The sequence below is a fragment of the Geotrypetes seraphini genome, chromosome 3, assembly GCF_902459505.1.
Source record: "Geotrypetes seraphini chromosome 3, aGeoSer1.1, whole genome shotgun sequence".
Lineage (NCBI taxonomy): Eukaryota > Metazoa > Chordata > Amphibia > Gymnophiona > Dermophiidae > Geotrypetes > Geotrypetes seraphini.
Window position 1 is genome coordinate 277,006,956 of NC_047086.1, and position 25,841 is coordinate 277,032,796.

General features: G+C 45.3%; 1 long non-coding RNA gene across 1 annotated transcript in view; it reads right to left on the reverse strand.

The window, feature by feature from the left end:
* The window catches only part of LOC117356457, a 69,653-nt gene extending 44,868 nt beyond the window's left edge, over positions 1-24,785 (reverse strand). Inside the window, exon 1 of the long non-coding RNA XR_004538645.1 lies at positions 24,659-24,785. This is a non-coding gene — a long non-coding RNA (uncharacterized LOC117356457). The remainder of the gene's footprint in view (positions 1-24,658) is intronic.
* Between the last annotated feature and the right edge of the window lie 1,056 nt (positions 24,786-25,841).

Consider the following 25,841-nt stretch of genomic DNA (forward strand, 5'->3'; position numbering starts at 1 on the left):
GGGGGGAAGGACACTGAAAGCATTTGTGGAAGACAGAAGGGGGAGAAGGACGCTGACAGGACATGGGGAAGACGGGGGGGGGGGAGAAGGAAGCTGAAAGGCTATGGGGAAGACGGGGGGGGGGGGTGGAGAAGGACGCTGAAAGGCCATGGGGAAGACAGAGGGGGGAGAAGGACGCTGACAGGACATGGGGAAGATGGGGGGGAGAAGGATGCTGAAAGGAAATGGGGAAGAGAGAGTGGGGAGAAGACGCTGGCAGGGAAGAAGACAGAGATGCCAGACTATGGGGAGAGCGGAGGGAAGAAGATGGGTGCCAGACCAATTTGGAAGGGGGAAGAAGATGGGTGCCAGACCAATTTGGAAGGGGGGAGAAAGGGAGAGGCACAGTAACAGAGCAAATGGAAGACGCAGAAGGAATAGAGACAGTGGATGGAAGGAACTGAATGAGAACACGAGGAAAGCAGAAACCAGGCAACAAAGGTAGGAAAAGAATTCTATTTCTTTTTTTCTTTTTTTTTGCTTCAGGATAAAGTAGTATATTAGTTGTGTTGATAAAAATTTATAAACAAAAGAGGCTCTGGTAGAAAACCGTTTACAAAGTGTGTATTCTTCCCAATTAATATTTCCAAATTAATAAAGTCTTTTTGCTTATTTGTAAATGGGTTTCTACCAGAGCCTTTAATTTAGTAGCATAATTAAATGAAATAACTATTTCTGAAGTTTATAGGGACGGGCGGGGACGGAGGGGATTCCTCACGGAGACGGGCGGGGACGGAGGACATTCCTCGCGGGGACGGAGGGATTCCTCACGGGGACGGGTGGGGACGGGTGAGACTTTGGCGGGGACGGGTGGGATTTTTGTCCCCGCGCAACTCTCTAGTCCGCAATTAAGATATGCGGCGCGGCGGGAGGCGAGTGTGCCTGTGTCTGCTTTGCAGCTCACCTGGCAACAGGGCAGGACTGGCCATTGGGAGGACCGGGCATTGTCCCGGTGGGCCGCGGCCCATCCTCCTGTGCTGGCTGCAGTCCTGTGAGTGGATGTTTAGCCTGCCTGTCTTCCCCTTAGTATCCTATGAGCCAGGCAGTGTGTGAGGGGGAAGTGGGGGGAGGAAAAGAAGCTTCACACTGAGTCTGTCACAGGAACTCAGTGAGGCTGTAGTGTGACTCCACATGTGACATCTGTAATCAGGAACATTTCCTAGTGCTCCCATGCTAGAGAGGTGAGGATATGAGGGGGTGTTAATGTGTCTAATAATGTGCTCCTCTGTAAAAACCTCTGTATCTTCCATGGGGGACATGCTAAATTCGAGGAAATAAAAAAGCTGCTTATGATGATTGCATAGAGAAGTTCAGTAAGCTGAGAGGAGGGCTGGGCTCTCTGTGAACAACCAACACACTAATCCTCTGCGCTGTACCTTATGGAAAACTCAATATAGCAAAAAACAGTAAAGTGTATATGTGGCCCTTCACAGTGCTTTTGTAAACATCATAATAAAATAACAAAGGCTCCAATAATGAAAAATAAAAGTCCTTTTCCCATACATTCAGGTTGCACAAGTCCGGTTTTCACCCGGACAGTATATTTTTTGACCAAAACGGATGTCTACAATTAGTAAAATTCCCCAATCACATATTTTTTTATGGGGACGGATTTGTATACAGCACTTCATTAGATTTTTTTTTATTATACAAATTTTATCTTTTTGTAGACTTGAAGTCTTGAACAAAGAAAATGAGTACAGCAAAAAAAGCAAAAACAGATAGTGGTAGACCATTCCAAGAGGCCTGGACAGAGACATATGGAGTGATTGAACGCAGTGGGAAAGCATTGTGTATTATGTGTAATGAAAGTGTTGTGTCTCGCACATCAAGTGTCAAACGTCACTGAGACCAACCATAACAGTGTTGCTGAACTTGGTTTAGCTCATAGAAAAGAGTTCTTTGTAGGAAAATTAAAGAAATATCACTCCCAGTCTCTTAGTTTTAGCAACTATCTTTCAAAAACTAATCATCTTACAGTTGCCAGCTTTCAAATTTCACTGTGCATGGCAAAACATGGTAAGCCCCTCTCTGATGGAGATTTTATCAAAAAGGCAATTTTGGCTGGGAGTAATTCACTCTTCCATGATTTCCAAAACAAGGATAAAATTGTGCAGCGCATCTCTGAGATGCCGCTAAGCAGAAATACTGCAAAAGATAGGGTTCTGCAAATGGCTGCTGATGTTAGTCAACAGCTTACTTGCGACTTACAAAAAGCACCCTTCTACTCCATGTGCTTGGATGAAAGTACAGATATTACTAACCATGCAAGACTAGCGCTCATTTTGCGTTATGCTACTGGTTACATCATGAGAGAAGAGCTGGTAAAACTGCTGTCTTTGCCTGGAAGAACACAAGGGATAGATATCCACAATGCTGTGATGGAGGCTTTTTCATCACTAGACATAAGTCCAGAAAAAGTGGTTTCAGTTACTAGCGATGGAGCACCTAGCATGGTAGGGACAACATCAGGATTCATTCATTTCTTTGCTAAGGAAGCAAAACATCCACTGATTCAATTTCACTGCATAATACATCAAGAGGCTCTCTGCGCCAAAGAAAGCAGCAAAAATCTTGACGATGTCCTCAAAGTGTAACAAAAATGGTGAACTTCATCATGGCGAGTGCTCTTAATTTTCGACAATTTCAAGCCCTTCTTGATGAGGTTCAGGCACAATATAACACTTTACTGATGTACAATAATGTCCGGTGGCTGAGCAGAGGACGAGTGTTAGAGAGATTTGTGGCCTGCTTGGAAGAAGTTAGGCTATTTATGAACGAAAAGGGGGAAGACTATCCTCAACTCACCAACATGGCCTGGCTTATCAACCTCATGTTCTTTACAGATTTTACTAACCACTTTAATGTACTAAACAAAAAATTACAAGGCATGGGAAAAACAGCAGAAAGCATGTTAGTGACATCAAAGCTTTTGAGAGAAAATTGCATGTTTTTGAAAAAGACCTTGAGAGTGGACAGCTAAAATATTTTCCCAACCTAAAAATACATTTGGATAATTCTACAACATTTGTGGACAGTCATAAAAAACACCAGGAAATCCACAAAGCATATTCCACCATTGTAGCCAAAGCAAAGGAGAATTTTAGTAAAAGATTTTCTCCGTTCCGTAAGATGGAGACAACCCTTTCATTTATAACTTCCCCAGAAAAGTCCACATTTGAAGATCTTGATCTTTCCTGCTTACAGTGGTTGGATATTCAAAATTTGGAAATGGAGCTACTGGAATTTCAAGAAAGCTCTATCTGGAAAAGTAAATTCAATGACCTGCGTGCGGCTCTTGAACATATTGAGTGTGAAAGGGTGACAAATGAAATCACTGCTAGCAGTTCTGAAAATGAAATCCTAAAAGCGTGGAATTCTCTGCCAGACAATTTTAAGTCCATGAAAGCACTTGGGATTGCTCTTCTTACTTTGTTTGGGTCATCCTATGCTTGTGAGCAGCTGTTTTCGGCTTTGAATCATATAAAATCTGATGCTAGAAACAGATTAACGGATGACATGAGTGCTGCATGTGTTGCTCTGAAATTAACGCACTATGAGCCAAGGATTGACAAGTTATCAGCATGCATGCAACAACAAAAATCACATTAATTTTTTTCAGAGCATGCCCAATGCATATGTTTACATGAAGCAGTGTTTTCAGTTTGCAGTTAAGACACTTTCTAAGTTATTTAAATATTATTTAAAGATGTTATTTAAAAAAGGGACTTTACATGGCCCTGTTGTATTCCAATCTGGAATTTCCAATAAAAACGGTTGGTTTAATTGAAAGCTCTTTTGTTTTCTTTACATCATATTATTAGAAATGTAATGATTTAACTATTTTCTAATTTGATTGTAAATTTTACAAAAAAACATGTATAGACTCTTTGGGAATACACACCGAGTCTTGACACAGTTAACAGTTTTAAGAAGTTTATCTTTTTTTTTACTCAGGATACATTTGACATGTTATGTGAATAATACATTTAAAATATATTGTGTAACTGAATCAAATTCTTCCTAAATTCATTAAATTGAATGAAATCATTAAAACATTATAAATTGCCAATAAATTGAAATGAAAACCAAAGGATTGTGAATCAAATTGATTCTCTGACAATACAAAGATTCCAACCTTTAAAAATGATGTTACATAGTTCAGGCAACTTTATAAAGAGTTTTTAGATACTAAAATCTTGTTATTAAGGTTTAATTGACGTGCTGACACTTTGAGGAAATTCTTTGGTTTTGTGCGGCAGTTTGGGCACTCGGGCTCAAAAAGGTTAGCCATCACTGCCCTAGAGGAAAGGAGGGACAGATGAGATATGATTCAGACATTCAAATACTTGAAGGATATTAACGTAGAACAAAATCTTTTCCAGAGAAAGGAAAATGGTAAAACTAGAGGACATAATTTGAGGTTGAGGGGTGGTAGATTCAAGAGCAATGTTAGGAAATTCTACTGTACGGAGAGGGTAGTGGTAATTACCGTCTTCCCCCAAGCACCATAATTCATCCCAAATTAACCCTCCATGTTCTAATAGATATAAATGAGATCAAATATGAAACCCCAACAACTTACAATTACCATAAAATATAATTTTAAAAATATATTATTAATTCATCTAGGTATTTGATAAACATTTTGCATTATAACTTATCAGTAAATATTTCAATCTAGAGAAACAAGACTAATATTACATTCTAAGACAAGAAAATTTTCATGAAATTAGCAAAATATAAAATATAATAAATTCATTGTGAACATTACTCTATTGAGCATATAAAAAATCAAGACATTCTATTAATTAATATCAGCAATTTACCCAGTATTCATAAAATAATTAAGTAAAACAATTATGTAAATAAAAAAATAAATGTCCCATAAACAATCTACTAGTAGTTGCCATTAGTAGGTAACATTAAACTAAATAACTCATCAAATGAAAGCTGTAATAAATCAATAACACCATTGTAAGGGCTCCCAAAATCTTAACCATATTCATCATAAGAAAATATGAAAATTTGATAAAAAAAAAATACAAAATCAATAGAAAAATAAAAACAAAAGAAAATCAAGAGTAAAAATTAATACATTTAGGGCTCCTTTTACTAAGGTGTGCTAGTGGTTTTAGCGCGTGGTACAATATCGCACGCACTAAACGCTAACGCCTCCATAGAGCTTGCATTAGTATTTTTTGCTTAGCACACAGTTAGTGTGCGCTAATCTTTACCATGCGCTACAAACACTAGTGCACCTTAGTAAAAGGAGCCCTTAGTTCTAATAAGGAAAAACCCTTTGAAAGAGACATCCTATTATTCCTTCCCTTAAAGAACCGTTATAGGCAACAAAGCAATATTTGCAATGCTGATTTTGTTGCTAGCTCAAACAAACACAATTTAAGAGTTCCCCAGGCCTCATTGTATTCATGTTACGAGATATTTTAGCATTTAAATGCTTTAGAAAGCTTTCCTTTCTTAGTGACACTTTCTGTAACAGATTTATGTAGGATACCTGCTGATTGAAACCCCATATAAGCACTGCACTGATAAACAGAGCATTAATAGAGCAATGACAGCTGAAAAGCAGACCATCATCAGAACTCCACATAGCTGTCATACAGGTATCAATAAAGCATGAATACTGCATGGACAGCTGATGGGCGGACCTTCATCACAGCATCACTCAGACAGCATGGAGAGATGAAAACCAGATCTTCCTCAGAACCCCATGCAGGCACCAAACCAATACACACAAAGCAGATAGCTGCAGGGTAAACTTGGGGAAGGAGTGTTTTAAATAAACATTGTGGCCGGGCCAGTTCCCGAGTAGATGGGAAGCTCGCCGCGGACTACAGGCAGATTTATGTAGCGCCTTTTGTATGGCTGGCAGAAAGAAAAACCAGGAAAAGGATTTTCAGAAAGAAATGGTTCTCCGGTTTATTAACACTTCCAGGAATAAGGTAAACAAAAATTGGTCCAACAAGTCAATATTCCATAAGTCCAGTAAAGCAATCACTCTCGCTCCAGTGCGGGCTATCCACCCTGAGCTTTATATTGGGCACCCCCTCACAGTCTTTAGAAGCAGAAAAACAAAACGTATTCCAAACATACATTCAAAGGTGTGCTCAATTTTCTTGGACCCACGCCTTCCTCCTGGGCAGGCTGGCAATTCCCAGCCAGTGTTCCTTCATTCCTGCTAGCACATGTTTCTCTCCCCAATTGTCTCCCTCCCAGAAGGAACCAAAACTCAGAACTTTCCCTCTGAAGTCTGTGGGAGTTAACTGGAAAGCCTGGCAAACAGACTTCCCTTAAATTACCCTTAATTTAGGTAGAGCTGCTTCTGCCTTGTGTACAGCCTGCATTAGCTTGGGAATTCTCCACCAGCCCTCATATCTCATTCTTCCCCGGTATCCATGTCCTCCTCCCATTCATTATCATCGGGAACACTAATCATTACCCCCTCAAAAGTCAGGGAGTCCAGGCGGTATCTCCAAGTCCCTAGCTTGGGCTGTTCCTCTCCTCCCCCTCCTTGCCTGCCTGTCAGCTCTCTGCTAACATTTTCTCCCCAAGACAAACCTCCCGGGTCACCCTCCCAGGGTCTGTTGGGCAAGGCAAGAAATCTCCCAGGGCTTACAATCTCTCTCCTGCTGGGCGGACCTCTGTATAGCGTCCTGGGGTGAGGAATAGGCAAACTTTGGAAGCTGCAGCCTCGACTGGTTGCTGGCCTCCCTTGATTGGAGCCAGCTGAGCTCCCCTGCTTGCTCTGCCTCCCTTCTATTTGAGGCACCTTGTCCCGGACACCACGAGTGCTGACCCCACCCCCTCCTGGGTTGGTTTTAGGTTTCTCCCTCTGAGGAAAGGATCAATAGGGGAGATAATTAGTTGCAGTACCCTTCCCCCCTGGCTGTTAGGTTGTGCAAAACCCTGCCTCTGCACCTTTGATCCTGGCTGAGTCATCTGTGCCTGCTCCAGACCAGGTTTTCCAGCGCTGCTTGATGCATGCTGGGGAGGTTTAAATGTTCTTTTCATTGGGACAGGAGCTTCCCTGTCACATACCCCCCTACTCAAAAAACTTCCTATCCCTACTTAACTACAACCTCCCTCCCTCCGCACAAACTCACGAAAAAGGCCACCATCTAGACATAGTAGCCATGTCCACAAAGGAACTCCCAGACCCCACCATCTCATTATCAGGAGGCACCTGGTGCCACGACATCTGGTCCGATCACTTCACTTTCTACTTCAAGCTAATCTGGTTCCAACGAAAACAAATTACCCAACCAAAAATAAAAAAAGAACTTCTCACGAGAGGCCACATCAACCCAGATAACTACTGGGCGCAATATAAACTACAAGCAGAGGTAAAGGAAGTAGCTGATTTTTGGGATCACTGGACCACTACCAGCACCTGCATTTTAGACAACATTGCACCTAAACATACCAGTAAAAGTAATGCAAATAAATATAACAAATGGTTCGACATCGATCTCCTAAAAATGAAACAGTTAGCCAGACGTCTAGAAAGAAAATGGAAAAAAACAGAATTATCAGACCGTAATAATTGGAGAGCCAATATAAAAACCTACAAACAACTAATAAAAGATAAACGCAAAGCATTTTACTCAAACAAAATCAATTCATCCTGCAACAACTCACGAGGAGTTAATACAAAAGAGCTGTTCAATCTGGTTACTAACCTATTTGACACCACCCGCTACACTCTACCCACACACAACTTTAAATTACCCTCGGCGAACGACCTAGCCCTGCACTTTGACTCAAAAATTAAAAAACTAAGAAACAATTGCCCAACAGAAGAACCTAATGAACACCATATAGCTAACACACAAGGAAATGAAACCCTTGCAGACATGTTCTGGGATTCATTTCAAGACATAGATTGGAATAACTATACCAAATTATACAACAAATACTCCAAATCATACTGCTTCCTGGACTCATGTCCCCCGGAAATCATGAAAGCGGCACTACTTGAATTTAAACTATCTCTACTGCACTATTTAGCCCATAACCTGAAAAACGGAAAATTCCTCACCAACAAAGGCCACATAATAATAACCCCTATCCTAAAAAATAGCAAAGAATCGTCAGCCCTAGTTTCCAACTACAGACCAATTGCTTCCATACCACTCTTTGTAAAGATCATGGAGGGGCTGGTACACTCCCAATTAATGGAATATCTAGACCAGTTCTCACTCATTCATGAGACTCAATCCGGCTTTAGACCGCTTTTCAGCACAGAAACGGTAATTGCGGCCATCTTAGATTACTTGCACCTACTTTTAAGCAAAGGCCTCAGTGCCCTGATCATGCAACTCGACATAAGCTCTGCCTTTAACCTTGTAGACCATGCGAATTTGCTACAGTGTCTAGACGCTATTGGCATTAGAAGCGAAGTGCTAAACTGGTTTCATGGTTTCCTTCCGTCCCGAACCTATCAGGTTCGCTTCAACAATGATCTCTCCAACACTTGGAGCAACCCAATCCCTCCTGTGAAGCATCGCTCTGTAAGAGGAAAGGTCTTTCAAAATCCACCCCTTTTAATACTGGGTCGTGACACAAGCACTCCCTAAGTTGTTCAAACCCCCTATTCGCCTGGTCTGACCATGTCAACTGAGTAGGCAAATTCTTCCTCAACATATCCGTGAGGGGCGCGGCCCTCTCCGAAAAGCGAGGTATAAACCTACAATAGTACCCCACTAATCCCAGGAAGCCTCTTAATTGTCTTTTGCTTGGGGTCGGGGATACTCCTTGATGCACCCCACTTTGTCTAGTAACGGACGAATTTGCCCTTGCCCCACCTGGTATCCTAAGTACTTCACCTGGGTTTGTCCAAACCAGCATTTTGTGGGATTAACAGTGAGTCCTGCCTTCCCCAAAGCTAACAACACCGCTTTCACCGCCCCCAAGTGTTCTTGCCAGGTCTGGGTAAATATGATGATGTCATCCATGTACGCGGCGGCGTAGTCCTCATGCCCTTCTAGAACCTTGTTCACTATTCTTTAACAACTTACCACCACGCCATGCAAGCCAAATGGCATGCGGCGAAACTGGAAGAGACCCTGGGGTGTCTGGAAGGCGGTCTTTTGTTTGGCCCCCCTCCGCCAAGGGAATCTGCCAGTAGCCCTTACATAAATCTAAAGTGGACAAATACGGGCCTCAATCCGAGGCATGGGATACGCATCGAACTCTGAAATGGCGTTAACCCCCCAAAATCTATACAAAATCGGGTGGTCCCATCCGACTTGAGCACCAACACAATGGGACTGTTCCAGGGACTATGTGATTCCTCAATCACTCCCAAGTCTAACATCTCTTTTACCAGTCGTTTCACTTCTTCTCGTCTACTTTCAGGCAGCCTGTAGGGCCGGTACCGCACAATCTTCCCCAGGGCCGTAAGGATTTCATGCTTCCCCTATTTAGTGTACCCCGGCCGTGAGGACAACACCGCTGAGAACCTCCCCAACAACAGTTTCATTTCATCCTTCTGGCCCCGTCAAGGTCTCCCCTATCTTGGGTGAGCCTGCTGGTCCTATTTCCACTATCTGGGGTCCTAACTCCTCGTCTTCCTCCCCTCCACCCCGGGTATATAACACCACTCGTTCCTTCCAGGGTTTCAATAAGTTAACGTAAAAGGTTGTTCCCGCCCCTTATCATCCCGCACCCAGTAATCTACTATATTTAACCTATCCACAACTTCCCCCGGACCCCTCCACCGACCCGCAAACTTATGGGAATCATCGGGTACTAGGACCAGGACCCTATCCCCTACAGACAGATCACGGGTGCGCGTTCTCTGGTCGTAGTAGGCCTTCTGTTTGGCCTGGCTTCCCTGAAGGGCTTATTGGCTTAACTTTGTTAGTTCTCTCACTCTCACACAGTGACGAGGGTCCTCAACTTTAGAGGCACAGACTTCGACCTCATGGGAGATTATGTCCACCGGGAGCTGTATAACCAAGCAGAAACTGACAATGTGGAGACTATGTGGTCAACTCTGAAAGTCACCTTACACGAAGCTACAAACCGCTACATAAAAACAGTTAGCAAGTGCAGGAGAAACAAAAGACCCCAGTGGTTCAGCTCAGAAATTTCAAACCTCATCAAAGAGAAAAAAGAAGCATTTATTGCCTACAAATATTTTGGAAAGCGGGCGAAAGAAGACTATCTGGTCAGATCTAGAGCAGTCAAAAAGGCAGTCAGATAGGCCAAACTCCGAACAGAAGAAGATCTAGCACAGAACATTAAGAAAGGGGATAAATCCTTCTTCAGGTATATTAGTGACAGGAAAAGAAACAAAGATGGGATAGAACGCCTTAGGAAATCGGACGGAAACTATGCAGAATCGGATTCTGCCAAGGCAGAACTACTAAACGAATACTTCTGCTCAGTCTTCACCTGTTAAGTGCCGGGAGCCGGTCCGCAGTTACAGACAAGAGACAACCAGAAAGACCCGTTTCAAGATTTCGAGTTTACGCCCAGCAGCGTCTACTACGAACTTTCAAGACTCCAAGTAAACAAAGCCATGGGACCAGACAACATACACCCCAGGGTCCTCAGAGAGTTCAGCCAAGTCCTGGCAGAACCGTTAGCCGTACTCTTCAATCTTTCCCTACGTACCGGAAGAGTTCCCTTGGACTGGAAGACAGCCAACGTTATTCCACTTCACAAAAAAGGCTGCAGGACAGAGAAGGCAAATTACAGACCAGTGAGTCTCACATCCATAGTGAGCAAGCTTATGGAAACACTGATCAAGCAGAAACTTGAAACAATCCTGGATGAAGAAAACCTACGTGATCCCCACCAACACGGATTTACCAAGGGCAGGTCCTGCCAATCTAATCTGATTGGCTTCTTTGACTGGGTAAATAGACAACTGGATGCCAGGGAGTCTCTGGACGTGATTTATTTGGATTTCAGCAAAGCTTTTGATAGCGTCCCACACCGCAGGTTATTGAACAAGCTGAAATCGCTGGGATTAGGGGACACACTAACTACATGGGTTAGGGACTGGCTACACGGTAGACTTCAAAAGGTAGTAGTTAATGGTACCCCCTCCAAAACTTCAGATGTGACCAGTGGAGTACCACAGGGCTCGGTCTTGGGCCCGATTCTATTCAACTTATTCATAGGTGATATGACCCAAGGGCTTAGAGGAAAAGTATCTTTGTTTGCCGATGACGCCAAACTGTGCAACATAGTAGGCAAAAGCATTTTGCCTGACAGTATGATACAGGACCTACTACTACTGGAACAGTGGTCATCGACTTGGCAGCTATGCTTTAATGCTAAAAAGTGTAAAGTAATGCACCTGGGTAAGGGAAATCCATGCAGAACTTACACACTAAATGGTGAGACCTTGGCTAGGACCACGGCGGAACGTGATTTAGGGGTGATCATTAGTGATGACATGAAGGCTGCCAATCAAGTGGAAAAGGCTTCCTCCAAGGCAAGGCAAATGATGGGTTGTATCCGTAGGGGTTTTGTCAGCAGGAGACCTGAAGTGATAATGCCACTGTACAGATCCATGGTGAGACCTCATTTGGAGTATTGTGTTCAATTCTGGAGGCCACACTACCGGAAAGATGTGCGGCGAATTGAGTCAGTTCAGCGAATGGCCACCAGGATGGTCTCGGGGCTCAGGGATCTCACGTATGAAGAAAGGCTAAATAAATTGCAGCTGTACTCACTAGAGGAACGAAGAGAGAGGGGGGACATGATTGAGACGTTCAAATATGTCACGGGCCGTATCGAGGTGGAAGATGATATCTTCTGTCCTATAGGTCATTCGACCACCAGAGGGCATCCGCTGAAAATCAGAGGAGGGAAATTTTGAGGTGATTCCAGGAAATACTTCTTCACAGAAAGGGTGGTCGATCATTGGAACAGTCTACCTCTACAGGTGATTAAGGCCAGCAGCATGTCAGATTTTAAGAGAAAATGGGACATTCACGTGGGATCTCTAAGGGAGTAAAGTCAGGGGGGTGGGTCATTGTAGTGGGCAGACTTGATGGGCTATAGCCCTTTTCTGCCGTCATATTCTATGTTTCTATGTTACCCCGCATACCCTGTAGATACGACACGATGTTCATATCCTGTTCCCTCCGAGGCTCCCACTCTTCCTTGATCACATCCATAAGACCCACGTGGAGGTCTCCCGTAAAGAAGTTCAAAGGGAGATACCCCCAGGGACCCCTGTCTGTTTTCCCGTGCCGCATAGACAAAAGGGAACCCACAGATCCCAATCTCTAATTTCTCCTGCCGCTCCTTTCCTTATCATCCTCTTCAGAGTATGGTTGAAGCGTTCAACCAGACCGTTAGCCTGAGGATGATAAGCTGATGTGTTCAAATGACAAATACCAAAGGCACTGAGGAAGATCTCAAATACTCCCGACTGGAAATTGGTACCTCTATCCGTTAATACCTCCTGGGGGAACCCCACCTGGCAGAAGATTTTTGTTAACTCCTGTACAAGAATTGGGGCTTAGGTAGACCTGAGGGGTACTCCCCATGGGAACCGGGTGGCATAATCTATGACCACCAGCATATATTCGTGGCCCCGCTGACTTTTATCCAAAGGCCCCACAATGTCCACCCCTATTCGCACCAGGGGCTCCTCAACTCTGGGCAACGGTATCAATGGTGCCTTGGGCGGTTTACTTCCAGTCACCTTCTGACATGAGGAACAGGTTTCTCAAAACTCTTTTACTTCCTTATAAATACCTGGCCAATAGAATCGGGCTAAAATCTGCTCCAAGGTATTATCCCTGCCCCGGTGTCCAGCCAAGGGATGTTCATGGGCCAATTTCAGGATGATATGCCGGAATACCCTGGGCACCACCAATTGTTTCCAAGGCCTGCCCCCTCCCTTTCGTAGGGTTTCCCTATACAGTAAACCTCCATCCTCCCTGAATCTGGGGTATACACTTGAGGGCTCCTGAACTTGTTCCCATGCTTTAGGACCTCATCCCCCTTCTGTTCCTGGGCAAAAACTGGGAACTTTGCCAATACCTCACCCGGTATCCAGGGACGAAAGGAACTGGCCTGCTGCTATTTACCCGCGTCACGCCTTGGCGCCCCTTTTGTCTTCTGCTTGTTAGCCAGACTTATCCCCCTCTGCCCATAGGCTTCGAACCCCGTCCAATCCCTTCCCAGAATTAAGGAAACTGAGGGTCAGGATACCAGGGCTAGCGTCCCCCAGCTTCTTTGGCCCTCATACTAAATGTTCACCCTCCTCAGAGCATACGGGGTGGAAACCCCATGCACACAGGTCAATGTCACCTCCCTGGTGGGACGAACACACTCCGGACCCACCTTCCTCACAATATCAGCCCACGTGGAGAGGGCAATAAGGGATTGATCCGCCCTGAATCCACCAGGGCCATCATTGGTACCCCCTCCACCTCCACCATAACTTTGGGTGCCATGGCAGACCCTCCCTGGGCCGCTACCATTACCTTTTTCCCCCTTGAGGATAGACCCTGAATCTCCTGGAGTTCCTCAGCCCCCAGGTAACATTCTAAATCCTGACTTAACTGCTCTAAGGATTGGGGCCCTTTCCGTTTTAGCCATAGAGTGGCCTCGAGAGGCATGGCCTCCAGTACTTGCTCCCTCACCAACTCATCCATAATCTGTTGCACGTCCTTTAACTGCGGCTGCAACCACCTCTCACACAACCGCTTAAGCCTTTGTATTAGCACCTTAGGGCGCTCTTTCAGGATCATTCGTACGGCCCGAAATTGGACATGGTATCACTCGTGTGACTGCCCCAAGTAGTCCAGTAAGGTCTGTTTTAGGACCTGGTAGTCAGCCGCTTGTTCGGTCGACAGAGTTTGATAAGCCTCCAAGGCTCTCCCAGGCAGGGTACTAACCTTACAGACCATTGGTCTACCGGCCAGCGCGAGGCAACGGCCACCCTCTCAAACCCCACCAGAAAGTCTTGGATGCAATCATCTGCAGCTAACTTATTAAGTCTTATTGGCTCCCCAAAAGGAGCTCCTACCAGACCGCCAACTGCTCCAGCGCTGCCGGCCACTGGCACTGCAGGTCTCTGAACCAGGTTATTGATGGACTGGATCTGTGCCGTCATCTGCTGCAATAGTTCGGTGTGTCTGGATTGCTTGGCTTGATGGTCCGCTTTCCATAGGTCCGCCTGGGTTTGTAACATGACCTGGAAGCTTTGTTGGAGCTTGTGCATCTCCGTCTCCAGCCCCATCAACAATTTGGATGCCTCCATCCTGCAACGAATAAATCAGAGAGAAAGGAAACCCAAGTGCGGCACCAGAAGCTTTTGGGAACTTTCCCCTCTCTGCCCTTGTCCAGAGCTCTCTGGTCCCCTAACCCTCCAATCCACACCAGCCCTCCCTAAGTAAAGACCTTAGGGTCTGATGTGTCTTAGCGATGGGATCTTAGGGCCTTCCCAGCCACTCTTCCGACCAGGATCTCCGGACCACAGCTTGCACGTCTGGTTCCTCTCCTCCGATCAGCAGTCTGCTCCCCTGGGCACCTCACTGCTGCTCCTTATGCCGCTCCGGAACCACACCTTCTGACTGGGCACCTTGCTTCCGGCTTGACTTTTGTAATCCACTCCCACTGGCTCTGGATAGCCCAGTTAGCGTTACTTTGTTATCCAAGACTCAGGATTCCAAACCCCCCAAAAAATTCCAATTGTCCCACAGTCCGGGTTCGAATCCTGGGGTTAGTTGCCTGCTTTTCAACACAGTACCTTAGGCAATACTTTTCCCCTCTGAAAAGGCACACAGTTCAGTCTATTATGTTCAGTTCCAAATCCAAACAGAGAGGAAGAAGGAAAAAAAAACAATTCTTCACAATATTTTTTTCAAAATTATTTTTTTTTTCCAAACTTTTTCTGCTGCAGTTCCTTCACCAGCCTGTGGGCAACGCTATATCCCACCACTGCCACCAAATTCCTGTGGCCGGGCCAGTTCCCGAGTAGATGGGAAGCTCGCCGCAGACTACAGGCAGATTTATGTAGCGCCTTTTGTATGGCTGTCAGAAAGAAAAACCAGGAAAAGGATTTTCAGAAAAAAAATGGTTCTCCGGTTTATTAACACTTCCAGGAATAAGGTAAACAAAAATTGGTCCAACAAGTCAATATTCCATGAGTCCAGTAAAACAATCACTCTCGCTCCAGTGTGGGCTACCTGCCCTGAGCTTTATATTGGGCACCCCCTCACAGTCTTTAGAAGCAGAAAAACAAAACGTATTCCAAACATACATTCAAAAGTGTGCTCAGTTTTCATGGACCCACGCCTTCCTCCTGGGCAGGCTGGCAATTCCCAGCCAGTGTTTCTTCATTCACACAGTCAGTCACTCCCGCTGCAAGCACACGTTTCTCTCCCCAATTGTCTCCCTCCCAGAAGGAACCAAAACTCAGAACTTTCCCTCTGGAGTCTGTGGGAGTTAACTGGAAAGCCTGGCAAACAGACTTCCCTTAAATTACCCTTAATTTAGGTAGAGCTGCTTCTGCCTTGTGTACAGCCTGCATTAGCTTGGGAATTCTCCACCAGCCCTCATATCTCATTCTTCCCCGGTATCCATGTCCTCCTCCCATTCATTATCATCGGGAACACTAATCATTACCCCCTCAAAAGTCAGGGAGTCCAGGCGGTATCTCCAAGTCCCTAGCTTGGGCTGTTCCTCTCCTCCCCCTCCTTGCCTGCCTGTCAGCTCTCTGCTAACATTTTCTCCCCAAGACAAACCTCCCGGGTCACCCTCCCAGGGTCTGTTGGGCAAGGCAAGAAATCTCCCAGGGCTTACAATCTCTCTCCTGCTGGGCGGACCTCTGTATAGCGTCCTGGGCAGTGTTCCCTCTAAGCGGGCGGGTGTTGTGAGCAAACTTTTTTCACCGTGAGCCAAAAATATCGGGCGCCAGCAAGTTATGAGCCAACTCGCCCGATTCTCCTCTCGCCGCCCTGCCATCTGCCGTACGCCTCTTCCGATTGTGCGCTGTGACGAGAAACGTGTGCGCTGCGATGTAATATTTTGTGCGCCAGCGCAGCTTAGCGGGAACACTGGTTCAAATGGTTTTATTTATTTCCCCAAATTTATTTTTGTTATACGCATTGAAAATATTTGATATTGCGTTTAAATCAAAATCTCAATAAACTTGAAACGAGTGCCCGTGAGATTGTGGGAGGGTTAAATACTCAAAACTTAGAAGTTTTTGCTACGCCAGCTTTCTGGTATCTTTACATACAGTGGCGTACCTAGCATATGTAACATCCGGGGCCCATCATTTTTTGGCACCCCCCCCCCATCTGTAAGAAAAACATGATTTTTAGTAACAAACCACACGTCACACATGAGTACCTAGGAAAAGGCAGCATCTTACATATTGCAGTGAGCAGTACATCAATACACCCATTGTAAAACTAAACAAGCCAGACCAGCACAGATCAATCCTACACCGTCAATCCTAACAGAAAACACACAGAACACAGAAAACACCTTCGCCTAGTAAGGAATATGTAATCACAAACTAACCCCTCCCTCTTTTACAAAACTGTAGTGTGGATTTTAGCTACGGAGGTAACAGCTCTGATGCTCATAAAATTCTGAGCATCAGAGCTGCTACCACCAAGGCTGGTGCTAAAAACGCTTCACAGTTTTGTAAAAGGGGGGATAAAATAAAAATACATAGACAAAGGTTAAATTGAACCAGCAAGAAGCTGGACTCTGCATACAATGCTTCACAGAAACAGTGACACATGTCTCCTAAAGCAATAAATAAATAGAAATTTTTTTCTACCTTTGTCTTCTGTGGTTTCTCCTTTCCTCATCTTCTTGTAACTCTCTTCCTTCCATCCACTGTCTGCCGTCTCTCTTCCCCTATATGGCATCTTCTCTCCTTCTATGCCCCTTCCAGAAACTGTATGCCTCCCCCTTCCATCTCTCCTTTCACCCCATTGGTCTGGCATCTCTCTCCTCGCCTTCCCTCTCCCACACCTCTCCTCATAGTCTGGTATCTCCCCTTCCCTGATTCTCTGGCATCTCTCTCCTTTCCTTTTCTTCCATCTTTCGCTCCCCCTCCATGCTCTCACATCTCCCCCTTCCTTTTCCCTTAGACTGGCATACCTTCCTCCTACGCTCCAAGCCCTGGCATCTCCTTTAATTCCCTCCCTCATCTTCCTTCTCCCTCCAGCTGGGTACCGCAACACTCTTCCCTGCAGCTCTGCACTTCCCCACAATTGCCATGCTTCGGTTCCTCTTCTTCCTCCCCCCCCCCCCGCGGGACCCTGCGGCACCATCAACTCTTACTCCCTCTAATGTCGGCCCTGCAGCTCCAGACTTCCTCGCACCTTCTCCCCTCCCCCTTTGGATCGCTATTATTTTAAATGTTATAGCCGCGGAGCTGTATCCATCAGTGGAGATGTCTAACCTCGGCCTGCCCCGGAACTCTTACTGCAACAGTGACTTCCTGTTCCTGCCTAGATGGGCGGCTGCTGCAGTAAGAGTTCCGGGGCAGGCCGAGGTTAGACATCTCCACTGATGGATACAGCTCCGCGGCTATAACATTTAAAATAATAGCGATCCAAAGGGGGAGGGGAGAAGGTGCGAGGAAGTCTGGAGCTGCAGGGCCGACATTAGAGGGAATAAGAGTTGATGGTGCCGCAGGGTCCCGCGGGGGGGGGGGGAGGAAGGAAGGAAGAAGAGGAACCGAAGCATGGCAATTGTGGGGAAGTGCAGAGCTGCAGGAGCTGTTATAGCCGCGGAGCTGTATCCATCAGTGGAGATGTCTAACCTCGGCCTGCCCCGGAACTCTTACTGCAGCAGCCGCCCGTCTAGGCAGGAACAGGAAGTCACTGTTGCAGTAAGAGTTCCGGGGCAGGCCGAGGTTAGACATCTCCACTGATGGATACAGCTCCGCGGCTATAACATTTAAAATAATAGCGATCCAAAGGGGGAGGGGAGAAGGTGCGAGGAAGTCTGGAGCTGCAGGGCCGACATTAGAGGGAGTAAGAGTTGATGGTGCCGCAGGGTCCCGCGGGGGGGGAGGAAGGAAGGAAGACGAGGAACCGAAGCATGGCAATTGTGGGGAAGTGCAATCCCCCCAATGCGTCCCCTTACCTTACCTCCCCTTACCTTTGCGACGCGTGTGTGCGCTGTGAAGAGAAACTTGTGCGCTGCGATGTAATATTTTGTGCGCGAGCGCAGGCCAGCGCAGCTTAGCGGGAACACTGGCTGGGGTGAGGAATAGGCAAACTTTGGAAGCTGCAGCCTCGACTGGTTGCTGGCCTCCCTTGATTGGAGCCAGCTGAGCTCCCCTGCTTACTCTGCCTCCCTTCTATTTGAGGCACCTTGTCCCGGACACCACGAGTGCTGACCCCACCCCCTCCTGGGTTGGTTTTAGGTTTCTCCCTCTGAGGAAAGGATCGATAGTTTGCAGTGCCCTTCCCCCCTGGCTGTTAGGTTGTGCAAAACCCTGCCTCTGCACCTTTCCTCCTGGCTGAGTCAGCTGTGCCTGCTCCAGGCCAGGTTTTCCAGCGCTGCTTGATGCATGCTGGGGAGGTTTAAATGTTCTTTTCATTGGGACAGGGGCTTCCCTGTCACAACATGCAGCTGTCATAAAAGGTGCCCACCTTTGGTTGCAGTCACCTTTATAAAATATATAAATAATAATGAAAGACCAAGAATAAGACATAGAATTCTGCACAAATAACAGAGCCCAGTATATATTTGAAGGAATGGAGAGAACACTGGTACTTTAGAGAGGCAGGAAAGAGGAAAAGGTCTGATGTCTCTGCAAGTCTTATTAAAAAAACCCTGAATTCAATAAATTCAAACCTATTACTTATCTAGAATTTTGTATAATGCCCATTAGAAAACCAAATTAAAATAAAGATTTATTTCTTGTGCTCTCCTATGTCATTGGATCTAAGTGCTGATTAATGTATTCCTGTAGTTTAATCAGGTCATCAAAGTGGCTGGTTTTGTTGTTGAATGTTATCTTCATCACTGCTGGATACAGCAGCCCATATTTTGCTCCCAACTGCCGCAGCTGAGGTTGGAGAAGCAGGAATTGCTTTCTTAAGCCTGAAGTAACTTTAACAAAATCCTGGAGAAAATGTATTTTTGTTTCCTGCCATTTCAGTGACTTCATTTGTTTAGCGGTAGATAAAATGTCCATAGCCTGTTGAAAACACAGTATCCTGAATATCATAGGCCTGGGACCATTTTGACTGTTAGAAGCCCTTGATGGAATGGGATGTGCTCTTTCTATTTCCAATGGATACTTCAGATTGAGGGAGAGCAGCTTGGGCAATAAATCTTCATGAAAAGATACAGCATCTGAGCCCTCTACCCCCTCTGGGAGCCCTAATACTCTAATGTTATTTCTCCTATTTCTGTTGTTAGCATCCTCCAATTCTTTAGTCAGACGAGCCACAGCTTTATGGTCAGTTTGAAATTTATTCAAACTGCCTACCACCTCAGAAAGCCAGTGTTCTAACTGTCCAGTCCTTGCATCACATACCTTTAACTGCTGTGAGAGATTGAGAACTTGTATTATCTTGAAGCATATCTCTTATAGATTTCAGCTCCAGTAACACTTGTTCAAACATTTCTGAGGTATCTTTAGGAAGTGGCACTTTTGATAGAGTTGGTGGGTCTGGCTTAGCCTGTTTAGCTGAGGCCCCCACAGCAAATACTGTCTCTAATCTGGACTGTCTTCCTGAAGCCATATCTGCTGTAGAAGTTTTCACAAATCAGAATATTCACTTTTTGAGAGTAAATGTGACCTCCTGTGCTGACAAATTGGCTGAATAGTGCTGCTAAGGGAAGAGCTATAGAATCACCCGCCCATCTTGTATTGTAGCCAAGCCATACCTCAATTCTCTTATTTTTGTTTAAGCAGTTTTATGACTTAAAGCAAACATTTATGCACTGGATTTTATAATCAAGTAGAAAAAGCAGAAAGGTAGAAAATATTTTTAAAAATGGAGATATAACCCCAGAGCCTCAATCTGCCTGCCAACAGTACTCCACTCCCAGCACTTGGACTCTGGTACACCTTCAGGTTCTTGGCTCCTCTTTGAAATCTGTAAACCTAGGCCTAATTTCAGTGTTTGGTGACTGAGTGCCAGATGGAAAGTGAGAGGTTGGAAAGTATAGGATGTGCACTCTAGGATTATGACCCTTATCTCTATAGTTGCCAGTCTTCAACCTTATTACCATATATGCTCATCTTATGCAGGTCCCAGCTAAATATTGGGTCGGGGTCTGAAAAAGTTTTTTTTTAAAACAAAAACTCGCCCCCCCTTTCCCCCAATGAATGCCTTCTCTCTCCCCTCCCCCACCCTATGTAGGAGTTAAAGCTCCCCACTACCACCTGGCCACCTCCTCCCAATTTGTAGGTAGAGTCTCCTGCACCTGGTGGTCCAGCAGGGGTCTTCAGGGGCAAAAGTTTAGCCCCCTCACGGCACCTTGTCAAAATGGCTGCCATGTCCTTATGTTGTGCTCTTGCCCCCGAATACCCCTGCTGGACCACCAGATATGTAGGTAGGCCCAGGGGTTTCTAGCTACAAATTGGGAGGGGTTGGCCAGACAGGGGGGCTTTAACACCGGTGGAGGCAAGAGGACATAAGAACATAAGAACATAAGCAGTGCCTCTGCCGGGTCAGACCACAGGTCCATCCTGCCCAGCAGTCCGCTCCCGCGGCGGCCCAAACAGGTCAAGACCTGTCTGAATCATCAGAAGGGGCTCCCTTGCCACCTTGGTTTCCCATTTAAGTCCTGCCTTCCTTTCGAAGTCCTAGCCCTCCGGTCTTGCACATGCACGACCTGGTTGGTTTATACTCATTACCTGGTTAACTTCCTATACTTGTGTTACATCCCAGCTCCTCCCTCAGTATCCCACGATCCCTTTATCCCTCAGAAATCCGTCCAATCCCTGTTTGAATCCCTGTACCGTACTCTGCCTGATCACTTCCTCCGGTAGCTCATTCCAAGTGTCCACGACCCTTTGTGTGAAAAAAAATTTCCTTGCATTTGTTTTGAACCTGTCTCCCTTCAGTTTCTCCGAATGCCCCCTCGTACTTGTTGTCCCCTTCAGTCTGAAGAATCTGTCCCTATCCACCCTCTCTATGCCCCTCATGATCTTGAAGGTCTCTATCATATCTCCCCTGAGCCTCCTTTTCTCCAGAGAGAAGAGCCCCAGCCTATCCAGCCTCTCGGCGTATGAGCAGTGTTCCAGCCCTCTTACCAATTTCGTTGCTCTCCTTTGGACTCTCTCAAGTACCGCCATGTCCTTCTTGAGGTGTGGCGACCAATACTGAACGCAGTATTCTAGATGTGGACACACCATCGCTCGATACAATGGCATGATGACTTCCCGTGATCTGGTTACTATGCCCTTCTTTATGATTCCCAGCATCCTGTTGGCTTTTTTCGAGGCTGCTGCGCACTGTGCAGATGGCTTCAGTGATGCATCCACCAGCACACCCAAGTCTCTCTTGAGTCTGCTGTCTCCCAACAATACCCCCCCCAATTTGTAGTTGAACAACGGGTTCTTTTTCCCTATATGCATGACCTTGCATTTGTCCACGTTGAAGCGCATTTGCCATTTGTTTGCCCAGTCTTCCAGCTTGTCCAGGTCCCTTTGCATGTCCTCACACTCCTCCCTGGTCCTAACTCTGCCGCACAGTTTGGTATCGTCTGCGAATTTTATAACCTCACATTTTGCCTCCTTTTCCAGGTCATTGATGAATATGTTAAAGAGTAAAGGCCCCAGCACCGATCCCTGTGGCACACCGCTCGTGACTCCCCGCCAGTCAGAATATTGACCCTTTACTCCAACCCTCTGCAGTCTACCCGACAACCAGTGCTTGATCCATCTGTGCACATCCCCTCCCACCCCGTGGTTCCACAGCTTCTTAAGTAGCCTTTCATGTGGCACCTTGTCGAAAGCCTTTTGAAAGTCGAGGTAAATGATGTCTATGGGCTCCCCATTGTCCACCCGACTGCTTATTCCCTCAAAGAAGTACAGAAGGTTCGTTAGGCACGACCTTCCCTTACAGAATCCGTGCTGGCTTGTTCTCAGTAGGCCATTCCTCTCGATGTGCTCGCAAATGTCGTCCTTGATCATAGCTTCCACCATCTTCCCTATAATTGAAGTCAGGCTCACCGGCCTGTAGTTCCCAGGGTCACCCCTCGATCCCTTCTTGAAGATGGGTGTGAAATTTGCCAATTTCCAGTCCTCTGGAGACAGAAGGCAATAGTCGGGGAAGCAGGAAGAGGCATTTTTTTTTTTTTTAACAATAACAAAAGAAAAATACTAATGTGGGGCCCGACCTGATATTCAGTTGGCCCACATAATTCTTGTATGGGCCTGGTTGAATATCAGCTGGTCCTACATAAGCTCTGGGCAGTCTGACCACTTGTAATTATGCCCCAATATTCAGTATCAGTGCCTGGACCTGGCCCAGTACTGAATATTGGGACATAATTTAGCTGGCAATGGAGAGTCTTTACAAAAACACTGACCGCCGCCAACTGAATATCAAGGGACATATTATTTGGCAAATGAAGCCTGATTTTCTGTATTCTCCAGTCTCTTTATATCTATCTTTTCAGTCAGTGACAGTCTTACATATGCACGATGGCAGCACCATTTCCACTTAACTGCTTGTACCTCCACTGGCCCACTTGCGTTTGTTCTCAGGTGTTCTCTCATTGTTGTGTCACTGCTGCTGCCACATGATCTCACTGTTACTCAAAGGAGAAAAAGCAAACTAGAACTACACCGCCTTCCCTCATTGGCTCCCAGCTTTGTGATGTAAAATTGACGAAAAACTGTCTGAGCAACACAGTGGTTATGCATCACAAAGCTGGAAAGTAATAAGGGAGGGCATTCTGGCATTTTCCTCATGCTTCTGTGAGTGCCACAACAAGCAGCATACCAGTGAGAGGATACCAGGTGGACGTAAGCATGTAAGTAAAGCATGCATTTAAAGTTGATGCATTAAACCTAATTGTTCATTAAAATTGCTAGCAGAAAAGTAGGAGTGGCACTCAGTCATGCAGCTAAAGAGACTGTGCTTGAAGTAGTTACAAAAATAAACAAAAAGGTAGCATTCACAAGATACATAAGCTAAAAAAAAGAGGAACATTAAAAAAATGCTAAAAGAAATGAAAAAAAAGTAAATCAGGAAGCAAAAGCATGAGCAGAAGATAAAAGGGCATAAGATGTAAAGTGAAATGACAAGAGTTTATTCTCATATATTAGTGAAAGGAGGAAAGCCAGAGATGAAATTATAAGACTCAAAGATACAGAAGGTAAGTGTGTGTAGATGATGATACTTGGGGGATTCAGCTGTTTCAATATTATCATTAAGTTCTGGAGATCAGCCTACCCCATATCCCCCATTGTGAAGATCCTTGAGTGTCAGGAATATACTCTTGATAGTTTCAGCTGCCCAATTTTAGTCCATTGGTCCCTGTGAAAATTCTAATCCTAGTGGATGTTTCTGATTTAGTGTGACCATGAGCTTCTAAATTTAAGCAGGATGCATCTCTTGGTTACTAGAACTGGGCAGATTTTGAAGTCTTTTGTAAGTAAGCAGATTTTTCTAAGACTGGAAAAATTAACTGAATAAGTTTAAAGAATTTTAACTATTGTGGCCGGGCCAGTCTCCGAGTATGTGGGAAAGCCCGGCTCGGATCACAAGTAAGAATTTTGTTGCGCCCTTTATGTGGTCAGGTGAAGGAAGACCTGGATACTGGATTTCTGCGAACCTCACCAGGTTTATTAGTGTTCCCAAATGAAAACAAGAAAAAAAACATTCAAACTTGGTTTCTTAGACTTTCTTAGGTGCTTCCTGTACTCTCATATAGTTCAGTCCAGGTGAGTCATATGGGGCTTGACTCAGGAACTGGATAGTCCATCTTTACCAAAATAATCAGATTTCAAAACCAAAATTCCACAGTAGTTCAGTGCCTTCACTGTCTCATATCTCCTTTGGGATTTACCAGTTTCTCCTAACCACAGTTCCTGGCTTTATAGCTGAGCACGCCCGTGCCAGCTTTCTCACAACTCGGCTATCTTCACAGTCACAGTATAAACAAAATTAACTTTGCTTCTTGCTTTAACACGCTGTTCTCCCAAGGAACATTCACAGCCCTGCCTGACAGGCTGTGTGGGCCACGCCTCCCCTTTAAGGTCTTCAGACCCTCCCGATTTGACCCTTATCTGCTTTATCTCCTGCTCCTAGGGAGTCTGAACACTGGGTTATTTACCGAAGCATTCTCACTTAATTAAGCAGGGCTGCCTCAGCCCTGCTTGCAGCCATGCTCTGGCTCAAGTTTAAACAAAACAGAAATCTTTTTTTATAGGAATGGACGGGACCCTCATACACTGTACCCTTCCAGGTCCATGTCCTCATCACACACACTATCCCTAAGGTCACTATGCATTTCCCACTCACACTCTTGGGAACCCTGGCTTTCCACTCCCACATCCACTCCTGGCTTTTCCTCCCATCCCCCTCTCAGAAGGCTGGCTGGCTCTCCTGTAACATTCACTTCAGGATAAACGCCCAGCCATTCTCCCTGAGTATTACTGGGCCAGTCCCCATACCTCCTGGGGTTTACCCTGCTCCTCCTTGTGAGATGGCCTCTGGCAAGACATCCCTGCTGGGGATTAGGCAGCCTGTGGAAGCTAGGAACACCGTGGGTTGTTTGGCTCCCGTAATCAGAGCCAGCTGTGTCCTCCTCCTTCTCTAGCTGATTTCCTATTTGAGGCTTTTCAACCTGCACACTACGGAGGCTGACTCCACCCCTTCTCAAGTGGGTTTCAGGTTTCTCCCTGACTCTGGGAAAGGATTGATAGGGGATGTTTCCAGCTTTCAATGCCCTCCCTGCCTGAATTGTAGACTGAGCCACAATCTGACCACTTTCCTTTCTTGCTGCTTGAGCCAGATTGTGGTTGTCAGCAGGATGTTCCTGCTTTACCCTGGTGCCTGCAGGTTTAAGGACTTTGCTCTGAGCTGGTCTGACTGCTTTTCGGACCGTGACAGGAGCTTCCCTGTCACACTATGAAAGGATAAATTATATATTTGGAAGCTTACATTAATATTTTACAGGGGGTAGGGTCCTCTTCAATTATGAACAGTTTATTTCTTCATTAGAAGTCAGAATTTAAAAAAAAAAAATCGGTATAGATTTAGGAGTTTGTGCCTCTTGATTTTTCCAACTATTAGGTTTTTTTTGTTTATTTATTTATAATTTCAAATAACAAATCAAGATTCACTTGTACAGAAAGTGATTACAGCAAAAGAAAAAAAATAGTACTTAATCCAATTTTATGAAGAACAAAATATTACTTAATCACTCAAGTCCACAATAAGATCCATGATATAACACAAATGGAATAATAAGAAAATATATTAAACTTAGGATACGTGGAACACGGTTAACTGATAATCAGGCGTCTAATATATTAAAGCCCTCATTTCTTTTCCCTCTCCAGGGGGGACATAGATAGAAAAGCCGTTAGCTGGTATGGCTCAAAGAAAACATATTTCTGAGAATTATATTGCACTATACATTTGCAGGAATTAGGAAGATAAAAAGTGCCTCCAAGAGCTAAGGCTCCAGGTTTTAGTAGTAAGAACTCTCTTCTACGCCTCTGTATGTCTTTTGCCAAATCTGGGAACATTTGTATCTTAAGATCAAGAAACTTTTTCTCTTTATTTTTGAAGAATAATCTCAGAAGCCAATTTTTATCCAATGTAATAGCTAAGGTCACAATCAATGTTGCA